Source organism: Cyprinus carpio, unplaced genomic scaffold (genome assembly GCF_018340385.1).
Source record: "Cyprinus carpio isolate SPL01 unplaced genomic scaffold, ASM1834038v1 S000006502, whole genome shotgun sequence".
In the NCBI taxonomy this organism is placed as follows: domain Eukaryota; kingdom Metazoa; phylum Chordata; class Actinopteri; order Cypriniformes; family Cyprinidae; genus Cyprinus; species Cyprinus carpio.
In genome coordinates this window covers 287,959-310,559 of record NW_024879170.1, presented here as the reverse complement: position 1 = coordinate 310,559, position 22,601 = coordinate 287,959, and the positions used below count along the sequence as shown (strand labels likewise).

The 22,601-nt window shown below is 37.7% G+C and overlaps 1 pseudogene; it reads right to left on the bottom strand.

Annotated features, from left to right (window-relative positions):
* LOC122143754 overlaps positions 1-21,610 on the bottom strand; it is a 116,206-nt pseudogene extending 94,596 nt beyond the window's left edge.
* Positions 21,611-22,601: the final 991 nt, after the last annotated feature.

Genomic DNA, 22,601 nt, shown 5'->3' with positions numbered 1-22,601 from the left:
AACCAAGTGATTAATTGTAAATGTTTTTAGATCTCTCTCTCTAGAAACGGCTCAATGAACTCATGTAGACTCCTCCAGAATGTTGTAGATTATGTAATTAAAAGACTATCAAGACAATGATTTTGATTCAGAGATAAAACATTCCGGCAGAGTTTTTCACAGATTGTTTCCCCCCTTTTTTTTCAGTCTTTTGGATGACCAATAATAAAACAAAAAATGTCTGTGACTTCCAACTGCATATAGATAATAATAATAAGAATAATACTAATGTAAAACATTTTACATGATTCAAATAATTTTCTGATCTAATTGTATAATGACTTACCTTGAATGATGATAGCACTTCTGTTTACAATCTCAGATGTTTTTAACTCTTCAGGGAAAAGTGGGTGTTTTGCCTCAGAACGGAAACAATTAAAACCTCAGATGTTTTTTAACTCTTTCAGGTATGTGGTTGAGTTTTTCCCTCTTCAGAACAGAAAACAAATTAAAATTTCAGATGTGGTTCAGACTTGGTTCGCTTAATGTCCATCATGTTCACTGAACACGCTCTCCTCCACATCATGAGTAGAGAGGCCCCTTACTGCTGATTTGGCTACAAGTTTGTTTTGCTATTCGGCCCAAATCAGTTTTTTCTAAAGCGTTTTTGAAAAATCGCTTACCCCACCTTAATACTACAATTGATTGCTTCTGTTGTCATCATTTGTAAGTCGCTTTGTATAAAAGCATCTGCTAAATGACTTAATAATAATAACGAATAATAATTATATAATTCTCCAGCCGGCACATGACCGACCTTTAATGTTGAAATATGGTTGAAATAAGGTCAGTTTGTTGTTTTAACGTTGAAAGAAAATGATAAAATGTTTAATGCTGTAAGGCTGAAAAACCAGCCGGCACATGACCCAACCTTCATGACCTGGGGGTGTCGCTGTTGGAGTGTTATACCCTGCTTCCTGTGCTGCTGGTTTGTGATAGTAGCTCCGTGTCGCTGTTACTTCTGTAGAATCTTCTCCGTTTAAAGTGATAAAATATAACTTCCCACCATATTTTCTGATATTATCTATCAATCTAGTCTGATTAATTTGATTGTTCGCTTTTATTCTAAATCCGTGAGTGCAGCGCGTTAGCATTCTTTAGATTGTCATTAGTGTTTCCATTCGTGCCTATAGCTGTTTTCTTTTCTTTTTTCTTTACTCCTCTCCTCTCTCTCGCTACATTTCTTTTCTCTCTGGCTCTCGCTACGTTTTTTCACAAGTTCATCAAACAACTGTGGTAAGAATCTTTCATCAATCACGGTGGTAATCCTGCTATTGTTATTTGCACTGCTTGCCACATGTATAGTTTATCACTCTGTCGGTGATGAGGGATTCACATGTGATAAATGCAGGGAAATAGTTAGGGCTGACAGAGAAGATTTCAGAATTAGAAGACACGCATCCAAACTTTAATTGAGGACAGTAAGAATGTGAGGGCTCTAAATATGGCTTTGGATTTGAGACTAGCTAAGCTCAGGGAGTCCTGTACATTGTTCAGTTTCGATAACAGCGCCTCTGCAGCAGGGCAACTGGGTGACAGTGAGGCAGCATAGTCGTGGGTCTAAACACCACTCTTCTGTAACGATCAAAATATTAAACAGGTTCTCCCCACTCAGTGAAGCACCCACTGAGAAACCTGATCAAAGTGCTCTAGTTATTGGCAATTCTATTGTACGGAACGTGAAAATAGAGACACCAGCCACCATAGTCCAATGTTTACCAGGAGCCAGAGCGCCTGACATTTTGGCAAATGTAAAAGTGCTGGCTAATGTTAAACGTAAATACAGTAAGATTGTTATTCACGCCGGTGCTAATGATGTTCGACTTCGCAAGTCAGAGATCACTAAAAATAACATTAAAGAGGTAGACACTGTAATATGCTCTGGTCCCCTCCCTGCTTACCGTGGTGATGAGATACATAGCAGACTGTCGTCACTCAATGGCTGGATGTCTAATTGGTGCCCGCAGAATAACATAGGTTTCATAGACAATTGGACAAGCTTTTGGGGCAGACCTGACCTGTTGAAAAGAGATGGTCTTCATCACCCGACTGTCTGCTAGCCGCCTCACGTCACAGAAGTCAGCTAATAGTCTTAGAGTTTGTACTTGACTAACAGGGGCCCAGGTCAGGAAGCAGACAGACTGGCTAAACCGACTGTCTGCTAGCCGCCTCACGTCACAGAAGTCAGTTAATTCTCAGCACATAGAAACTCTTTCACCTAGATATCACACTATAGAGACTGTGTCTGTTCCCCGAACTAGAAAATACAAAAAACATCCAAACCAATTTAAGAGCAACAATTTAACTGAGGTTCAACAAATAAAAACAACATGCAATACGGATAAACAAATGCTAAAGCTTGGGCTTATTGAATATCAGGTCCCTTTCTACAAAAGCACTTTTGTAAATGATATGATCACTGATCATAACCTAGATGTGCTCTGTTTGACAGAAACCTGGCTAAAACCTGATGATGACTCTACCACCCAAGATGTCTAGACCCCGAGATTACTGTTATAAACATGAGCCACGTCCAAAAGGTAAAGGGGAGGTATTGCTTCAATTTATAACAATATTTTCAGTATTTCTCAGAGGGTGGCCTTCAAGTATAACTCGTTTAAAGTAATGGTGCTTCATATAACATTATCCAGAGAAACAAGTGTTAATGATAAATCCCCAGTGATGTTTGTACTGGCTACTCTATACAGGCCACCAGGGCACCATACAGACTTTATTAAAGAGTTTGCTGATTTTGTATCCGAGTTAGTGCTGGCTGCAGATAAAGTTTTAATTGTTGGTGATTTTAATATCCATGTTGATAATGAAAAGATGCACTGGGATCAGCATTTATAGACATTCTGAACTCTATTGGGGTTAGACAACACGACTCAGGACCTACTCATTTTCGAAATCATACTCTAGATTTAATACTGTCACATGAAATTGACGTTGATGGTGTTGAAATTATGCAGCCAAGCGACAATATCTCAGATCATTATTTAGTTTTGTGCAAACTTCATATAGCTAAAACTGTAAATTCTACTTCTTGTTACAAGTATAGTAGAACCATCACTTCTACCACAAAAGACTGCTTTGTAAGCAATCTTCCCGATGTATCCCAATTCCTTAGCATATCCAAAAACTCAGAACAACTTGATGGTGTAACAGAAACTATGGACTCTCTCTTTTCTAGCATTTTAAATACAGTTGCTCCTTTACGCTTAAGGTAGATTAAGGAAAACAGTCTGACACCGTGGTATAATGAGCACATTTGCACCCTAAAGAGATCACCCCAGAAAATGGAGCGCAGCTGGAGGAAAACAAAACTAGAGGTATTTCGTATTGCTTGGCAGGAAAGTAACAGAAACTACAGAAAAAATTAAAAACTGCTAGATCTGATTACTTTTCATCTCTTTTAGAAGAAAACAAACATAACCCCTCCAGGTATTTATTCAATACATTGGCTAAATTAACAAAAAATAAAGCATCAACAACTGTTGACATTTCCCAACAGCACAGCAGTAAATGACTTTATGAACAACTTTACTTCTAAAATCGATACTATTAGAGATAAAAATTGTAACCATGCAGCCGTCAGCTAACAGTATCACATCAGACAGTGTACTACAGATCCCTTGAGGAACAGTTCCACTCTTTCTCTACTATAGGAGAGGAAGAATTGTATAAACTTGTTAAATCATCTAAACCAACAACATCTATGTTAGACCCTATTCCATCTAAGCTCCTAAAAGAGGTGCTTCCAGAAGTCATAGATCCTCTTCTGACTATTATTAATTATTAATAATTAATTGTCATTACCATATGTCCCCAAAACCTTCAAACTGGCTGTTATTAAGCCTCTCATCAAAAATACACAACTTTACCCCAAATAACTAGTTAATTACAGACCGATCTCGAATCTCCCTGTTCTGTCCAAGATACTAGAAAAGGTAGTATCCTTACAATTCCTAGTAGAAAAAAATGGTAGGATCCTCACAGTGTATCATCGTACTGAGACGCTCACTATTGACCCACAACATGGTTGTATCTTTTTAGTGCAATTGGATCTTAGCGCTGCGTTTGACACTATTGACAACAACATTCTTTTGCATGGACTACAAAATTTTGTTGGCATTAATGAAAGTGCATTAGCATGGTTTAAATCGTACCTATATGACCGCCATCAATTTGTAGCATTGAATGAAGAGGTATCATATAGAACACAAGTGCAGTATGGAGTACCTCAAGGCTCAGTACTAGGGCCGTTACTCTTCAAGCTTTACAATGTTACCTTTGGGAGATATCATCAAGGTGACATTGTGTTAGCTTTCACTGTTATGCTGATGATACTCAGCTCTATATTTCTTTGCGCCCCGGTGAAACATACCAATTTGAAAAACTAACGGAATGCATAGTCGATATAAAAAACTGGATGACGAGTAATTTGAGGTGTAAATTAAAGGCCTTAAACAAAAACCTAAAAACACCTAGAAACAGAGGCTGTCTAAGACTTGATGGACTGCTCGAAATCAATTCTTCGTCTTTTCCATCTCAAAAATATATATCTAAATAACGAATGTAAGACTTGATGGTTTCTAGAATTTGTAAAACTGCATTTTTCCATCTCAAAAATATATATCTAAATTACGACCTATGCTCTCAATGTCAAATGCAGAAATCAAAATCAAATCATATAAAACCTCAATTTTATATTATTGTAATGCTCTAAATAAACAAACTCCAGCAAGCCCAAAAAACAAAATCCAGATATCCCAAAATGCAGCAGCTAGACTTCTTACTAGAAACAGGAAGTATGACCATATTAGCCCGGTTCTGTCAACACTGCACTGGCTACATATTAAACATTGTATAGATTTTAAAATCTTGCTTATTACTTATAAAGCCCTGAATGGTTTAGCACCTCAGTATTTGAACAAGTTCTTGTTACATTATAGTCCTCCACGCCCACTGCATTCTCAAAACTTGATAATACCTAGAATATCAAAGTCAACTGCGGGCGGCAGATCCTATTCCTATTTAGCGCCTAAACTCTGGAATAACCTACCTAACATTGTTCGGGAGGCAGACACACTTTTGCAGTTTAAATCTAAATTAAAGACCCATCTCTTTAACCTGGCTTACACATAACACACTAATACACTTCTAATATCCAAATCTGTTAAAGGATCTTTAGACTGCATTAATTAGGTAAACCGGAATCGGGAACACTTCCCATAACACCCGATGTACTTGCTACATCGTTAGAAGAATGGCATCTACGCTAATATTAGTCTGTTTCTCTCTTATTCCCAACAAGATCACCGTAACCACCAGATCCAGTCTGTATCCAGCAACTAGATGAGCCCCATATACCCTGTAAAGACTTGTCACAGACGACCACTGGGACAAGACCACAGGAAACAGATGATTCTTCTGCACAATCTGACTTTGCTGCAGCCTGGACTTGAACTGCTGGTTTCGTCTGGCCAAGAGGAGAACTGGCCCCCCGACTGAGCCTGGTTTCTCCCAAGGATTTTCTCCATTCTGTCATCGATGTAGTTTTGGTTCCTTGCCGCTGTCGCCTCTGGCGATATCGTTGACTTGATTGCAAATTATTGCACAATACTATTTAAAACTGAACTGAGCTGAATGATGACATCACTGAATTCAATGATGAACTGCCTTTGTCATTTTGCATTATTGACAACAATGATTTGTTATAATGTTTAGTGTTTCAATATTCAATATTAATTTAATCCATTTTGAGGTAGTAATTATGCATCAAAAATAAAAAAGGGACAAATTAACAGGTGTTACAACCAACTACATTTTTAGTCTCATCTTTTTTTGTCAACAATATCTGCATATTCATTTAAACTCAGTTACCGTTTAATGACCTTATTATCATCTCGTTTTCATCCAGTGGGAAAAACTTTGTTGACGAACATTTTTCGTCATAGATTTCGTTAATGAAATTAACACTAACACTCCAACCCTAATCAAACACAAATAAACAAGTTAATTAGTGTCTTTTAGGATTGCTAGAAAGATACAGACATGTGAGTTTTTATCAGGGTTGGAACTAAACTTTGCAGGACAGTGGCTCTCCCCAGAACCACAGCCTTAACATATAAACACTGATCAGTACACATATGGCAGTGTTTCACAACCCTGGTCCTAGACACTGTACATTTTAGATGTCTACCTAATCAAGCCCACCTGATTTGATGGATTAGCTAATTAGTACAGACACCTCAGAAAACTCAAATGGGTCAGAAAAGAGAGAAAGAGTTGGAGATACTAAAGGACTAGATTGGGAACCACTGACAGAGCATAAAGTAGTAGTGTTTTCCCAACCCTATTCACACACCATAAGTATGCAGTTCAGATGTTTCCCTTTATCTGACCTATCAAGTCTTGCGCTGTGTCCAAAATCAAATCCTACTATACAGCATTAGGGGATTACCATATTTCCTCCTTTTTTTCCCAGACACACTCCTGGCCAGGATTTCTATACTGTCTAAAATATCCAGGTTTTTGGCTTTGTTTTACTGTTTTCATACTTGCTGAAGGTAATGAACGAAAGGGATACAGAGAGCGGTCAAAAGCAATGAAAATATGAAGTACATATTAAGTGTGTTTGACTTAAGGCATCACTGCACAGACCGATCGTTGAATCACATTAAAGTACAGCGAGAGCGATTCGAAAGCATGGAGAGCTGTCTGCTCTCTCACTTAACAAGAATGAACTCAATCGTACATGGCCGCGGGAAGTGGGGGTGCTGTGACGAGAGGGAGATTTAAAAAAAAAAAAATAATGTAGGCCTATTAAAATATTTTGCACATTTTATAAATTCCTTATGAATATTTAGAAAAATGATTTGACACACGTAGGCTATTACGTATATTTTGGATTTTAACATTTCATATTTTGAGGCCTAATCAACACAGGTTCAGAGATGGAGAGTATTATTCCGTTTCGTGTGTTCTTTGCGTAATGGTTGTGGAGAACTGTTTAAATAACGTTTAAATAGTTGTGGAGATTATTCCTTGTGGTTTGTGTAAAAAGGTTGGAGATGGAGACAGAAAGCTTTATACTGTGCGTGTGTTCTTTGCGTAATGGATGTGGAGAACTGTTCAATAAACAAATTGCGTAAATAGTCAGAGATTATTTCCTTGTGGTGTGCGTAAAAATTACCTCCTGCGGCCCTGCATCGTAAAACACAATCAAAACAAACAACACTGGGGCATTTATTGCTTTTTTATATACACAGTTAATGTGATGCTGGTCTTTGAAATACTTGTTTTTTGTATAAAGTTGTAATGCTAGCTTTTGAAACGTCAAAAAAAAATCAACATTTTCAACATGGAACCTGTTACAGAATGATTTAAAACTTGATAATTTCGTCTCTTTTGGTCAATTTAAGAGGTTATTAAAGCACCCGGGAAGCAGGCACAATGGGCACCCTGTCCTTGCCTCCCACATTAGGATAAGTCTATGGTGAAAATGGGGGATGTTTATAATTTCCATCCTCGTTGGTTTATTCATGTACCGTTGATGTACTATGTCTTGTATGTTTATTGTATTTATTATTTTTTTGTATTTTATGTGGAACTTTTATTGCGGCTTTCTTGGCCAGGGCTCCTTCGTAAAAGAGACCTGTTCTCAAAGTGATTCAAGGAACTGGTGTAAATAAGGGTTAAATAAAATTTTTTTTAAAAATTCAAAAACTTATTGTGAATGTTCATAGATAGTGATATATAATTAGGGCCTTTTGCACCACAGGAACCTTTTCATAGTACCAAGAACTAATTGTGGAACTACCCACATTTTGCCGTTTTTCACCGCACAGCCGGAACTGGGTGGGATTTTCTAGTACGGACTGCCTTTTTCGAGAACCAAATTAGCTCCTACTCCGGAGCAGGGTCTAACCAGCACAACTGGTACTACCCTTGACGCAAGTAGACATTGATTGGCCAGACGTGTTCGAAAGCACCCTTACTCACCATGATTTAAAACACTGTAAACATACTGTAAACATTGTGTCAACTTATTTTGCAGGTATGATGAACAGTGATAGATGGACAGACGCTGAAGTGCAGGCACTTGTAGCAAATGTAGCACTGCCAGTTGTCACATATTTTTCACATATTTTACATTATTAGGACACCTCTCTCCCTAGTCTGGCATGAACGGCTGGAATAGTTCCTGTATCAAATGAAGGACCGCCTTCTGAAATATGAAATGCGCTGTGTTTGGTTTGCTGGGCCAGTGTGTGTTGTGATTGGTTAGCCGGGCCAGTGTGTGCTGTGATTGGTTAGCTGGGCCAGTGTGTGCTGTGATTGGTTAGCTGGGCCAGTGTGTAGTGTGATTGGTTAGCTGGGCCAGTGTGTGCTGTGATTGGTTAGCTGGGCCAGTGTGTACTGTGATTGGTTAGCTGGGCCAGTGTGTGTTGTGATTGGTAAGCTGGTCCAGTGTGTGTTGTGATTGGGTAGCTGGTCCAGTGTGTGTTATGATTGGTTATCTGGGTCAGTGTGTGTGCTGTGATTGGTTATCTGGGCCAGTGTATGTTGTGATTGGTAAGCTGGGCCAGTGTGTGTGCTGTGATTGGTTAGCTGGGCCAGTGTGTGTGCCTGGACCAGTAAGCTGGGGCCAGTGTGTGTTGTGATGTTGGTTAGCTGGGCCAGTGTGTGGTGTGATTGGTTAGCTGGTCCAGTGGTGTGTTGTGATTGGTTAGCTGGTCCAGTGTGTGTTGTGATTGGTCAGCTGGGCCAGTGTGTGTTGTGATTAGTTAGCTGGGCCAGTGTGTGTTGTGATTGGTTAGCTGGGCCAGTGTGTGTTGTGCATTGGGTAGCTGGGCCAGTGTGGTGTTGTGATTGGTCAGTTGGGCCAGTGTGTGTTGTGATTGGGTGTAGCTGGTCCCAGTGTGTGTTTGTGATTGGTTAGCTGGGCCCTGTGTGTGTTGTGATTGGTTAGCTTGGGCCAGTGTGTGTTGTGATTGGTTTAGCTGGTCCAGTGTGTGTTGTGATTGGTCAGCTGGGCCAGTGGTGTGTTGGATTGGATTGGGTAGGTTGGGCCAGTGTGTGTTGTGAGTGGTTAGCTGGGCCAGTGTGTGTTGGTGATTGGTTAGCTGGGGCCAGGTGTGTGCTGTGATTGGCAGCACTCAGTGCCTGGTCAGGAAAAGTCTTGCCCTTTATCATAGCCACCTGCTGTGAGCTTCAGTGTAAAAATTGCGTCAAAATCAAATCAATTTGAGCACGATTTAAACCCAGATGATTGTAACCACTGTAAGCTCGTCTCTCTCGCTTGGGAGAGGCTTGTAGTGTGTCTCTGACATAGTGATAACACTCATTACCTTCTCTAGTGCAGCTCAACCAGGTCTCGTCCCATTCGTCGATCTTTGTGATATCACAAATCCCAGAAAATATCAGTTGTAGTCCAAACAAGTCGTCCGTTGTAGTTTTTGAAAAGTGATTTTTGTTAAATAAAATATCTCCCTTTGAATTGGACTTTGAGCTTTGTAACTTTGAGATCTTTGTTTATGCTCAAACAGCAACATAACAGAACTAACTAAAGAGAAAAACGCGTAAACTACCCCTTTAACCCTCTGGAGTCGATTAACGCGTATACGCGTTTTGGGGTATTTTCCTCCTGATAACCCCGAAAAGAACTAAATTACACTTTCAGTTTTGATCGTACAGATAAGTGCAATACATCAATCGAATCTGTAAAAGGGTCTACTTTTTTTTTTGTATACAGACATAATAACAACAAAAACTTTGTGCACTTATAACAATAAAGATAACAATCAAGGAGTGCTGTCTGCAGCCTTTGTCGCGCTGATCTTCAGATACAAATGCGTCATTAAAACTGAACTGTAACTCAGTGAATACTCAACGGAAGAGACATGAGAGAGATATCTATAGAAAGCCTGACATGTCTACTTTAAAACTAAACAAGTGCTGCTGAAAACAAATATTCTGTGATAAAGTAATCCATATGAAAACAACACGAGATGTCCGTTTTTCACGTCTCCCTTCATTATCTTCTAATGCGACCCACGCCCCGGCCGCGCGCGATTTTGCGCTTTTTTGAGATTCAAATGTTTCACTGAAGCGCGCGGCTTTTGAATACGCCCACACAACAGAAGACAACGCAGCGAGACTGTTCTTCAAGTTTTTATTATTTTACTGTTTTTGCTTCGCGATGAGAGGAATAAGACATAATCACCCCAAAAAGAATGTGATGTGGTTGAGGATTTGAGATTTGGATTTCCTCAGAAAAAAATGAATGAAGCACTTTATTCAGCAGAGATCATAAACATGAGTAAGTCTCTTTTTATTGATTTATATACTTGTACTAGTTTTCACATAACGTGTAAACATTTTTTACTAGTTAGACTTTTTCCAAAGACTTTTTTCCAAACTATAATTCCTGACTAAATGTATAATCAAGTGAAATATTATGAAGTTTCAATAACAATATACACTACTATACCATTCAAAAGCTGGATGTAAATAATATAAATGTACCAATAAATGTAACTGTAACAAATGTAAACAATCATTGCTGTTCCTTCAATTTATCCCCCCTAAAAAACCTAAAAAAAAATATTCTCAGCTCTTTTCAACATTAATAATAATAATAATAATAATAATAATAATGAATAATAATAACAATAAATGTTTTTTTTGTAGAAAATAAGATTGTTTAAAAGGATTTCGGAAGGATTTGTGGTGACTGGAGTAATGATGCAAAAAATTCATTTGAAAGTCAGCGTTGATTGTTCCTAATAAACTGTTTAACTGCACTCACAAGTGAATATTAAATTATGTTGTGGGATAATTAAATATATTTCTAAATAAACTACAAACATAAAATTATATACATTTATTTTGTCCTCACATTCTTTCTTGTAACTCATCCCTCTCAGTGACACAGCTGACTGAAGGGCTCATTATGCGGCTCATTATGCAGGCCTTTGTCTTCTCAGGTGTGAATTCATGATAGTTGACGCCTACTCGCATATGACTTTTACCAAAAAAAAGTGTCTTAGAAAATTTAAATCAATATATTGTTTTCTGTAAGTGAGTAAACAAGATGATTGATTTTCACATCATTTAGAAAAAAAAAATTCTAGGCTACAAGCTCCAGTTCTCAAAAATATCTGGGAACCAATTTTTTCTGTATGTGTTTTATTGCCTTATTCAAGTGATTTTAACATTTTTAGTTTTTCACTAACCACGCATAACATTTTTTTCTCAAAAAAACACAATCATGTACATACATGCTGCTCACATATTATTATAGCCTAGTTTGTGCTGATTACAGTGAGATTAGACTTTAGCCATTTAGATATTTATAAGAAACTGAAAAAAAAAGCACAAATGGCAGGGCATGACAAAATTTCTCCAGGCCCCAAAATACCCTTAGACTCCAGAGGGTTAAGCACCAAGGTTAAACCTTCACTTCAAGGTACTTTCGTCTGCGTGTTCCAGATTAAGAACTTTATGCACCTACTTCAGGGCCTCATCTGCATCTTCCAGATTTTAGGACCCTTTTGTGTTCCCCGAGATCAGCACCTATAGTGCTCCATGCTCAAGGCTAGTTTCAGAGAAGCAAGTTTATCTTCGCATTAGATAACATTACTCTGACATAGCAACACCCAATTTACTTGCATCTTATGCACTTTATTCCTTTGTCATTCATGGTATTCATTTAGTAGATGTCGATTACTCGTTTATCTTTTGTTAATAACATTTATTTTGCTAGACTTGAGTCTTCATGTGTTGATAATACAGTGAGAGAAAAATACAGGTTAACCTTAATTTCATTAATCCTAATTTAAGTGTATTAACATTTTAGTATTTGTCACTTTTTCTATGCTCTTATTTTCCCTTATTACAGAGCTCTGTGGAATACTTGATTCTGATTGGTCAGTCTTGACATTCTGAGGACTGTTATCCCTCGATAACAACCACTAAAAACTAATAACACAGGCTCATCCGGGTAACTGAAGTCGGCGCTATTCTCTTGCTAGAAATATTTTCTCTTCGTGGAAGCTTTGTGTTTGGTTAGCTAATAAAATATTAAAACTCAATTCAATATGATGTGTAAAATTATTTATGTCATCCTGGTTTCACGGACTCGCTCTCTCATTTCATATACAAGCGTAGCTGCTGCCATTTTGCGACGATTTCTTTGTATGCCATAATGGATTATAAGACAACTAACAAACTGGTAAGATTTTAAAACATTTTATCACCTTAATTATTTAGGTGGTGAAATTGAATGCACCGTATCCCTTAAATGCCCGTCTAGTTTGAACTTGCAGATTGTTAGTAACTGCTTTTGTCACAAAAGCATTGCATTCAAATATTTTAACTCAAATCAATATTTTGTGTCTAATTATTTACTTATGTGGCAAGCAGCCATGTAATAAGTGGGATAATGTACATCCAGCAGGTTGTTATCACAGAATAACCCCCTTCAGAGTAATACAAGGCCCCTCCACTTCGGGGTCCTGATCACCCTGTCAGAGGTTATTCTGCGATTACAACCGGCTGGATGTACATTATTCCTTACTTAATATATTCCTGTCCTAGACTTATGGTTTTGAACAATGACTGAAAACTTGTATAACAGGCACTTCTCATGTTTATTGCCATCTTATGATGAATGCAGCGCAGCACAACAACTGTCACGTCCGGTGTAGACACGGAGTTAAGTGTAGGAGTCTCACTAGCGCTCGACCGCCTGGTATCCTCCATCTTTCTTCTGACAGTCCGGGGGTGGGGATTTGCATCACTGCTGACTGCCTTTGATTTCTCATATGGACTTTAAGATTTTAAAGCTGATTAAAACTGTCTCTCAGGTGTGAGTTCTCGTGCCTGACAAGGTGTGCTTTTTGATTAAAACCATTTCCACACTGCTGGCAGGTGAAAGGCTTCTCCCCGGTGTGAGTTCTCGTGTGTGTGATAAGGTGTACTTTTTGATTAAAACCATTTCCACACTGTTGGCATGTGTAAGGCTTCTCTCCAGTGTGAGTTCTCATGTGCCTGTTAAGGTTTATTTTTTGAGAGAAAACTCTTTCCCACACCATTGGCAGGTGAAAGGGTTTTCTCCAGTGTGAACTCTCATGTGAATTTTAAGGTTTCCATATAGATTGAAACTGTTTCCACACTGTTTGCAGGTGTAAGGCTTCTCTCCAGTGTGAACTCTCATGTGGACTTTAAGGTTTCCACATACACTGAAACTGTTTCCACACTGTTTGCATGTGTAAGGCTTCTCTCCAGTGTGAGTTCTCATGTGTCTGATAAAGCTTTCTTTTAGGTTAAAACTTTTCTCACACTGTTGACAGGTAAAATTCTTCTTTTTGCAGCTTCTTGTCTTTTCAGCCTGTGAGCAAGTAGATGGTTTTTCTTCAGTTATGAACTCAGGATGTTTCTCAAACTTATATTTCTCATCCGTTTCGTTCAGAGCTTCACTCTCCTCTTTCAGTGTCATCAGACCTAAGGTGAAACAAGAAGAATAAATTGAACACATGACCTGCTTTTGGCATCTACTCATGGTTAGATTTCTCTTCTAGTGATATTAGATCAATCGAGTAGTCAGACCCACTCACACATATAGGCTGATTTTTTTCAGGGCAGCTTGTATATATCTTCTAAGTATTAATTTTCAGGATTATATCACTTTGATCAAGCTTTTTCATAACAGTGTTGAAAAGTATTTGAGTAAATGTAATTATTTACTGTACTTAAGTATCTTTTTGGTTGATTGTAGTTTTACTGAGTATCAATGATAATAGCAACTTTTTTTTACTTTCGACTTGACTACATTTCTGAATAAGTACATGTACTCTTTACTCCAAAGCATTTGTGATGAGTAATGCAATTACTTGATGAATTTTCTTTTTCAGCAGCAGTTTATTTCTGCTGCAAAAGTAGTTTACAGAGTAAAAGAAGTCTACGGGGCATTGGAGGTACTACATCTTGTGTGTTTTGCCCTTACTCACCCAAACTTGACAACAAGGCTATTTAATGCAATTGTGAGTGCAATTAGCAGGTAGTTATGAATCACAGGTATTTCATATAGGAGACAAAATCTGCTAAGATGTAATTTAAATGTAACAAATCATGTAAAAAAGTAACATCTTTTATTAGAAAATTAAACTCTGGCAGGTCTAAAGTTCTTCCTGCCTGCATGTGGTTGGTCAGTCTGTTCAGTTGCCATATCAATGGGCAGCGGAAAGAGTATATAATTGACTAGATGGAATTGTGTCTTCAGTCACCGCCCCCTTTTTTTTCCTGCGTTATATTTGGTCACTGACCAAATGTTGGCTAGGTTGTTGCTGGCAGACTGTACCTAATGTTAGTTTATTTTCCGAGAGGCACATTGGATGAAATCATGTGGTTAAGGTTGCCCCTCTACAGGTAAGTGGGAGTCGTTCTCGATGTGCTTGTCATTGAGGTATCTCTCTGTTTGTTTGTTTTAGTAATATATATTGTTGTTATATATGTAATTGCTGTGTTTAGTGATTGATCTTTCTCTCTCCCTGTTTTTGTGGAATCTTTTTATCTTTAATAAAATGTATATGTGACCCTGGACTACAAAACCAGCCTTAAATCGCTGAGATATATTTGTAGCAATAGCCAAAAATACGTTTGTATGGGTCAAAATTATTGATTTTTCTTTTATGCCAAAAATCATTAGGATATTAAGTAAAGATCATGTTACATTAGGATATTTTGTAAATTTTCTACTGTAAATATATTAAAACTTAATTTTTGATTAGTAATATACATTGCTAAGAACTTTATTTTGACAACTTCAAAGGCGATTTCCTCAATATTTTGATTTTTTTGCACTTTAGATTCCAGATTTTCAAAAAGTTTTATCTCTGCCAAATAATGTACTAACAAACCATACATCAATGGAAATATTATTTATTCAGGTTTTCAGATGATGTATAAATCTTAATTTTGAGAAATTGACCCTTATGTTTGGTTTTGTGGTCCAGGGTCGTCACATATTTCCTATATCTACGTCTACTGCTGATTCAACGTGAACTAAACTCTGTTGCCTTATATGAAATCCATTTAATAAAGTTCTCGTAGTCGTGTTTAAACATTTGATCAAACTTTGATAAGTGCCTTTTAAACAACTGAGAAGAGAGTGATGGATTGTTAGGTTCTTCGAAGCTTATCCTGAAGTTGCCGTCATAGCTACTGGTCCATTAGCTTAAACCTGCTTGGAAGCAGCTTATTTCATGTAATCAGGATTAGATTGCAACTTTTAAAGCAGAAATCATACTTGTAGTGTGTCCGAGCCACTGGCCCTTTTTTTTTTTTTTTTTTACAAGAATACTTCTGAACCAGGGACAATATAATTTAAAGTAATAATAATTTAAACGTTCATTTGCAAAATAGTAATATGTTGAAGAGTATATAACATTAGACACTTCTACTCAATGAGATTTATTTGTGAAGGAATAATTATCTTATATTTTTAATGGAGTGTCTTATCCATGATGTACAGTTAATCTGAGCTGTGCATTATTCTGACCGATGACTGCTGTTATGCAAGAGGCTTGAAGCGGCACATTAGATGCACTTTTTGCTTCGAAAAAAAGTGCTCTTGACTTAAGAAACTGTAATCAATGCTGTCACTGCCAAATGATCAACACTGCCTTCAGAGCTGGTGACAGAGCCCTATACAGCACTGCCAGAGCAAACCTGAAGAGAGGCATCAGAGGGGCTAAAGCAGCCTACAAAAGGAGAATTGAGGACCACTTCACTAACAATAACCCGCAGCTGGTGTGGAAGGGCATCCAGCAAATCACCAGTTACAAACCCAGCAACCGCATGACTTTCAATGGCGATGCTGCCTTGGCAGAGGAACTCAACTGTTTCTTTGCCCACTATGAGGTGGAAGCAACAGAGACTGTCAAAACATTTCCACCAATCTCCAACAGCCATACCCTCACTTTGCAGGAGCATGATGTGAGGCGTGTGCTCAGAGCAGTAAACCCAAGGAAAGCTGCCGGCCCTGATGGTGTTACAGGAATTGTGTTGAAGGTATGTGCAGTCCAGCTCTCTGGGGTGTTTACAAAGGTCTTCAACCTGTCTCTGTCTAAATCCATCGTCCCATTCTGCCTGAAGTCTGCCACAATCATCCCACTGTCAAAAAAGACTGCCTTGACCTGCCTCACTGACTACCGGCCAGTTGCACTCACTCCAGTCATCACTAAGTGCTTTGAGAGGCTGGTCCTACAGTATATCAAAGCCAGTCTTCCACCCACCTTTGATCCATACTAGTTTGTCTACAGAGCAAACAGGTCTACAGAAGATGCTATCTCCACTGCTCTTCACTCAGCTCTGATCCACCTTGAATATCAAAGGAGCTATAGGAGGATGCGCTTTATAGACTTCAGCTCTGCCTATAACACTGTCATCCTGGGCAGACTGATCCCTAAACTAGCTGACTTGGGCCTTTCCCCAACCCATATGTCACTGGATCAAGGACTTTCTTACTAACCGCCCCCACCTCTCCTCCACCCTCACACTCAGCACTGGCGCCCCACAGGGCTGTGTGCTGAGCCCCCTTCTTTACACCCTCTACTCACACGACTATGCTCCCACACACCCCACCAACACCATTAAGTTTGCGGATGACACAACGTGGTTGGACTTATCTCAGGGGATGCTGAGACTTCCTACAGGGACGAAGTCCAAAGACTAACAGAGTAGTGTTCAGAGAACAGTCTCATCCTGAACTCCTTAAAAACAAAAGAACTTCTGTAAGAGCAGTAAAAAAAAAAAAAAAAAAAAAAAAACTTCTGTAAGAGCAGTACAGCCCCCACACCACTAAACATCATTGGGGACTGTGTGGAAAGGGTCCCTGTTTTCAAGTTCTGTGGGGAAGTCATGGCCTAGTGGTTAGAGAGTTTGACTCCTAACCCTAAGGTTGTGGGTTCAAGTCTCAGGCCGCAATACCACGACTGAGGAGCCCTTGAGCAAGGCACCGAACCCCCAACTGCTCCCCGGGCGCCGCAGCATAAATGATACCCACTGCTCCGGGTGTGTGTGTGTTCACTGCTGTGTTAAATGCAGAGCACAAATTCTGAGTATGGGTCACCATACTTGGCTGTATGTCACATCATTTCACTTCACTTCTTCTTCTTCTGCATTGACAATAAATTAATCTAATCTAAATCACATGACAAATCTGCTACACACGCAAAATTAAATGAATTCATTTCTCACTACAACACTGAAATAAAAATATAAGGCCTGTAAAATTACTAGAAAATAATGGGAAAAATTGGGAATCATGTTATTTTAACATGCTGTCTTGATGCCAATCACTGCATTGCTGATCATGATTTTGATATCTTTGTAAATTAATGCAGTCCTATTTATTCATATTATCATCACAATACTATAATTCTATTCATTATCTGTTAGTATGTTTATTCTGACTAAACCTTTCGGTTTCTTTTATACCTTTTTAGGTTTTATTCTTTAATTTTATTAAGTATTTTATTATATTTGTGTGTGTGTACTGAACCAAGAACAATATAGTTAAAGTAATAATAATTCAAGCATCAATTTGCAAAATAATATTATAATGTTGATTAATTTTATTAAGGTCTTATATTTATCAGCAAACTCAGTGATCCTCAGAGAAATCTAACCCCGTCCGAAAGAGCCATAACGGTGTAAACTGTTAAGACTGGCTACTGTAATATCAGCGTCAGGTAAGATTACTCACCTTCATTTCTGCACGCAATTACACAATGCTTTAATTACATAGGCCTATGTATATAAATATTAAACATGGTTTTCTGCAAATAAAAAATACCAAAAACATTGTAGTTATAGTTAAACTAAGGTGACCAAAAATTAACCATGGTTTTGCTATGCCATATAGCTTAACCAGTGTATTTGTAGTAAAGCTGTAAACAAACTAGAGATGTTCATTCCGGTTATTTTTCCTAACCGACAACTGACGCTCGTTAACCGATTATTAACCATTAACCGACAAGATTATTTTAAAATAGAATTGAATTAACTAAAAATACTAACATTTGTTTCCCGGGAATTAATTTTACATGCAGCAAACAACAGAACATGAGGATTCACATAGTCTTCATATCACTGCGAGTGGAGAAAAACATAATAAAGCTAGGCTATATAATGAATAAATAGGCCTATACTAGAAATACGTTTTTACTTAATAAATTAAGAAAATGAACGAAAAACTGTGAAACCAGTAGCCTAGTATGCAGAGTTTCGGTTCATTTTTGTGCAGCGTGAACAGAAACCAGACGGCAGAAAGCTGCATCCTATTTTTCTTTAGGCTTATACTATAAAAGCACAAAGATTTGTTTTTATTGTGAATGTACACAAATAAAGGCAAATGTTTTACAATTCTGATTATCTTTATGACTAAAAGGAGTAGCTGCCTCCACTGTTAGAGGGAAAAAATTAAAGTGATTTTGCTGGCGCCGCATGCGTACACACAGTTAAGCTTTGCTACCTTGACAATGTAGTCTGTTCATTATCATAATAAAAAATACATTCAGTCAAACGTATGGAAAAAAAACACACTGCTCAGTTTAAATATGTAGTAAAATCTGTGCTGATCAGTGTTATCACCGTACCATCGTGATGTTATGCAAAACATTTTGTTTTATGTGGATATTGGAACGTGAGTGAAGTAGCTACATAATAAATAACAATTTGGCATTCAAATACATCGCGAATATGGAAATATATGATTTTGTGTTGAATGAGAGACCCAACGTTGGTTTCAGTTTCGTTTTAGCCTAAATTAATTAGTTTTGGCTTGTCGTTCATATTGCTATAGCTTCTTATATTTTTAATTCTTGTTCTTTTCTAAATACTGTTAATTGAATGTATTTGTTGTGGAGTGAGGGGAACTAAACTAGCCTAGCTATGTTTGCAGTGTTTATTATAATGTTTGTAAACATTTCGAGTCGGCATTAGGCCTGTTTCTGAATGAAATAAAATGTGACTTACCGTATTGAACCGAATATAAGACAACCCTCCCTTTTCCAGATGTACCTTTTGGAAAAAGGCTTTTTGAAAACCAAATCTTGTGTCTTACTTAGAAAAAAAAAAAAAAAAAATAATAATAATAATAATAATATAATAATAATAACAATATTATATATATATATATATTTTTTTTTTTCATATTGCATATTTTTCCAATTTAAATTTTTGTTTTGAAAGTATGGTAAATACTTGTAAAATGTACCAACAATCACATTAAAAAATTTACACTTTTAGATATACCATAAAAATAACAGGTAGCCCATCTGAATTATAGGCCTATAACATTTAGTCCATCCATCTCATAGTACCCTACTAAAAAAAAAAAAAAAAAAAAATATTTCAGTAAAAGTGAAATCTTATTGTAGTCTTCAAATCTGGGTACTGTCTTACGTTTTAAAAATCACTTACAGAGGAAGTTTGTTCACATCATGCTAACATGATTGCCGCTGTAAGCTTTTCATTTTCTTTTGTTTTCACTCGCGATCTTTACAACACACATTACATTACGTATTTCATGGCACACTCGTTTTACGTGTTTTTGGCGCCACCTATTGTTTTGGTTATTACTGACATGTCAAAGTATAGACCCTGAATATAAGACGACCGCATTTTTTCAGATGTATTTCCAAAAAAAAACATCGTCTTATATTCGGGTCAATAAGGTACTTTTTTTCTCTCTCCAAAAAACACAATTAGTTTACACACGTAGCATATTTTAACCATGCAGCAAACCTTTTTTTAATATTTTGATAAATGACTGAACATAAATAAATAAATGACTTTTTAAACCGTTTAACTGATTGTGTTAATCGGTCGGTTAACAGTCAGCCAGTTAAAATGAACATCCCTAAAATAACATATCATTGTCCTCCTCAAAAATCCTCAATTTCTTGTTTTTCTCTAGCATTAGTTGAGGACTAGTGCATATTTGAGTCTCCATACATGAATTTTTATTTGTGTTTGGTGTAATGCCTTTCCTCCAGAGATGCTCCTAGGACAACTGGACCAGTGCCTTTACTTTCTCTTAATTATGTTCTCTTCATTGTGATCAAAACGCATCTTTTATTTCTGTGCCTCCTTTGAGGAGCTACAGACCTTTATCAGTAATTACAACAGTTAAAGGTGCTGTATGTGGGATTGACACCGAGTGGTTGAATTAGGTATTGCAGTCCAATTTAAAAATATTAGAGGGTTTTTTTTCCCCCGGCCCCTCCCCCTTAGACTTGATGCACACACAGGTTGCCAGATTGACGACACTTGACGATGAAAGAAGAATAACCAAAGTTCTTTTAGGCAAGTCGTGCCACTCGGCCGTCATCTTGGCAACGCCTCCGAGCAGCTATTTCGGACTAACAAGACCAGGCTCCTATCTAAATGAATGGGCAGAGAGTCAGAACTGCACTTTCACTGGTCACCGGGACATAAAAACTGCATGTATAGAAACAGCAGTAAAATATGATAAAAATCGCTGAAAAAGTTTGATGACTTTGCCCCCAAATAAGGTTTAAAACGCCTTTTCCCACACAGGTTATACTCTTACTACGCATGCGCAAGGGTCCACGACACCAACTTGATTTACGTCTCTATCCAGAATACCGGTGTAGTGCCAAGCACTTAAACAAATGCTCAATGTCATTTGTTTTATCAGTGTACAGTACAATATTTTGAATTATTTTCTTGTGTCTCACTTTTTCTTTGCTTTGTCTACCCCTGATATGGACAGATTTTTTTGTAATCTCATTGTATAATGTAATGTGCTCTGTAAAACAAAATAATTTTTTAAAAACCCTTGAAGAAATGCTGTGCTTTTTGACGTTAGGGATACAGTCAGCATATAACCAGAGACTATTTATATAACGTTACCATCTATATTTACACAAAGCACACATACACTGCATATCAGATCTGCCGCCTTTTCAAACAGTAACGTATTTTGGCGGACGAACGTTAGCATCAAGACAGAGATTTGTACATTTCTAAAGTTACTCCATAACTTTAAAGTAAAATGTAAGTACATATTCCACGTTTATGTGCCTTCTATGTGTATGTCAGTGGAACCAGACGATAGGCTTAAATGTTTCCCGGCTTGATTGTAAAAGCAGATGATTGGCTTTCCAGCGGGACATGCACATACAACCACCATCTCTGCCGTTACGATTTTTTTCTTATATAGTTGTATTGAGGACTGAGGAAGTGGCATGTCCCTTATAAATTGTCTCTGGAAAAACTGACTGTAGCACTGTTTTTCAGATAAACAAGTATGTTAACTTATGTTTCTTAAATATCTGCAAACATTTTATGGTATATGCTTTAGTAGTCAAAATCTTACATACAGCACCTTTAAATCTCCTGAGCTCACTGTAAATGAGTGAGTTCAGCTTTGAGAAAGAAAACCAACCTGTTTGTTCCTCAGTTTCTTCTTGTTTGACTCTGAATACTTCTTCAATCTTCAGCTCTTCACTCTCCACTTTGATAAATGCCATCTTTATAAAAGTGTGTCACGTGCTTCAGCAGGAGTTTCTCTGTGTGTTTGGACACGCTGTAAAGTTTAAGATGAGAGAAAATAAACCCAAACTACATCTGTTTCAGTAACCAGTGCACTGATCAGAGAGTCAGAGAGTGATAGAGAACCGCTCTTACATCACCGGACTAGATTAATACAGATAAACAACACTAGTGACGATTCTTATTCAGACATCTGTAGTTCACATTTAATAGAGGACACTTTCATGAAAGCATCAGGAGCTGGTTTGTTAAAGGAATCAAGGGGCGGTCACACTGCACTTTTCGTTCCATTGACTTCCATTCATACGCATGCGAATTCGTCAGACCGGAAACGCAAGCTCATGCGAAAAATTTCGCATTTCGCTGCGTTCCAAAGTTCAAGTTTGGTGAACTCTGACCTGCGAATTCGCATCACGTGAAGACGTGGGACCAGTAAAATATCGATACTCACTGCGTGACCTCTCTGTACAGAAATTCAAAAATTAAGGAAGCGCTAATTTTAGCCGTAGCGCAGCATCCTATAATACATCTTTAAAAGATTATTTAAAAAAAATAATAATAATAAAAGCTGCATGGTTCGCAGTGTCAATGGAAACAGGAACAGATGGTACATTTGAATGAGGAAACATTTTATAATTTTTTATTTTAGTGTGTATGTATTTATATATAGAGAGAGAGAGAGAAACAGAGAGTAAAACATAAAACGCTTTCGACGCCGTCGCAAAAGGCACAGTACAAGCACATTAATCCATGTTGTGATAAATGAGGTGAGAACCTGCTCCCGCCCATATTCGCAGCGGTGTCCGAAAAAATTTCGCACGTTCAAAGTCTAGTGTGACCGCCCCTTCATTATTAAGTGTGTTTGTTGTTCTCGTCTCATTTTGAACCGGAAGTGTCGTCAGAGTGAATCATTTTGCGCAGCTATCGGCTCAACTGACTCGTTTCAGAAAGCTATGTTTCTCATCACTACT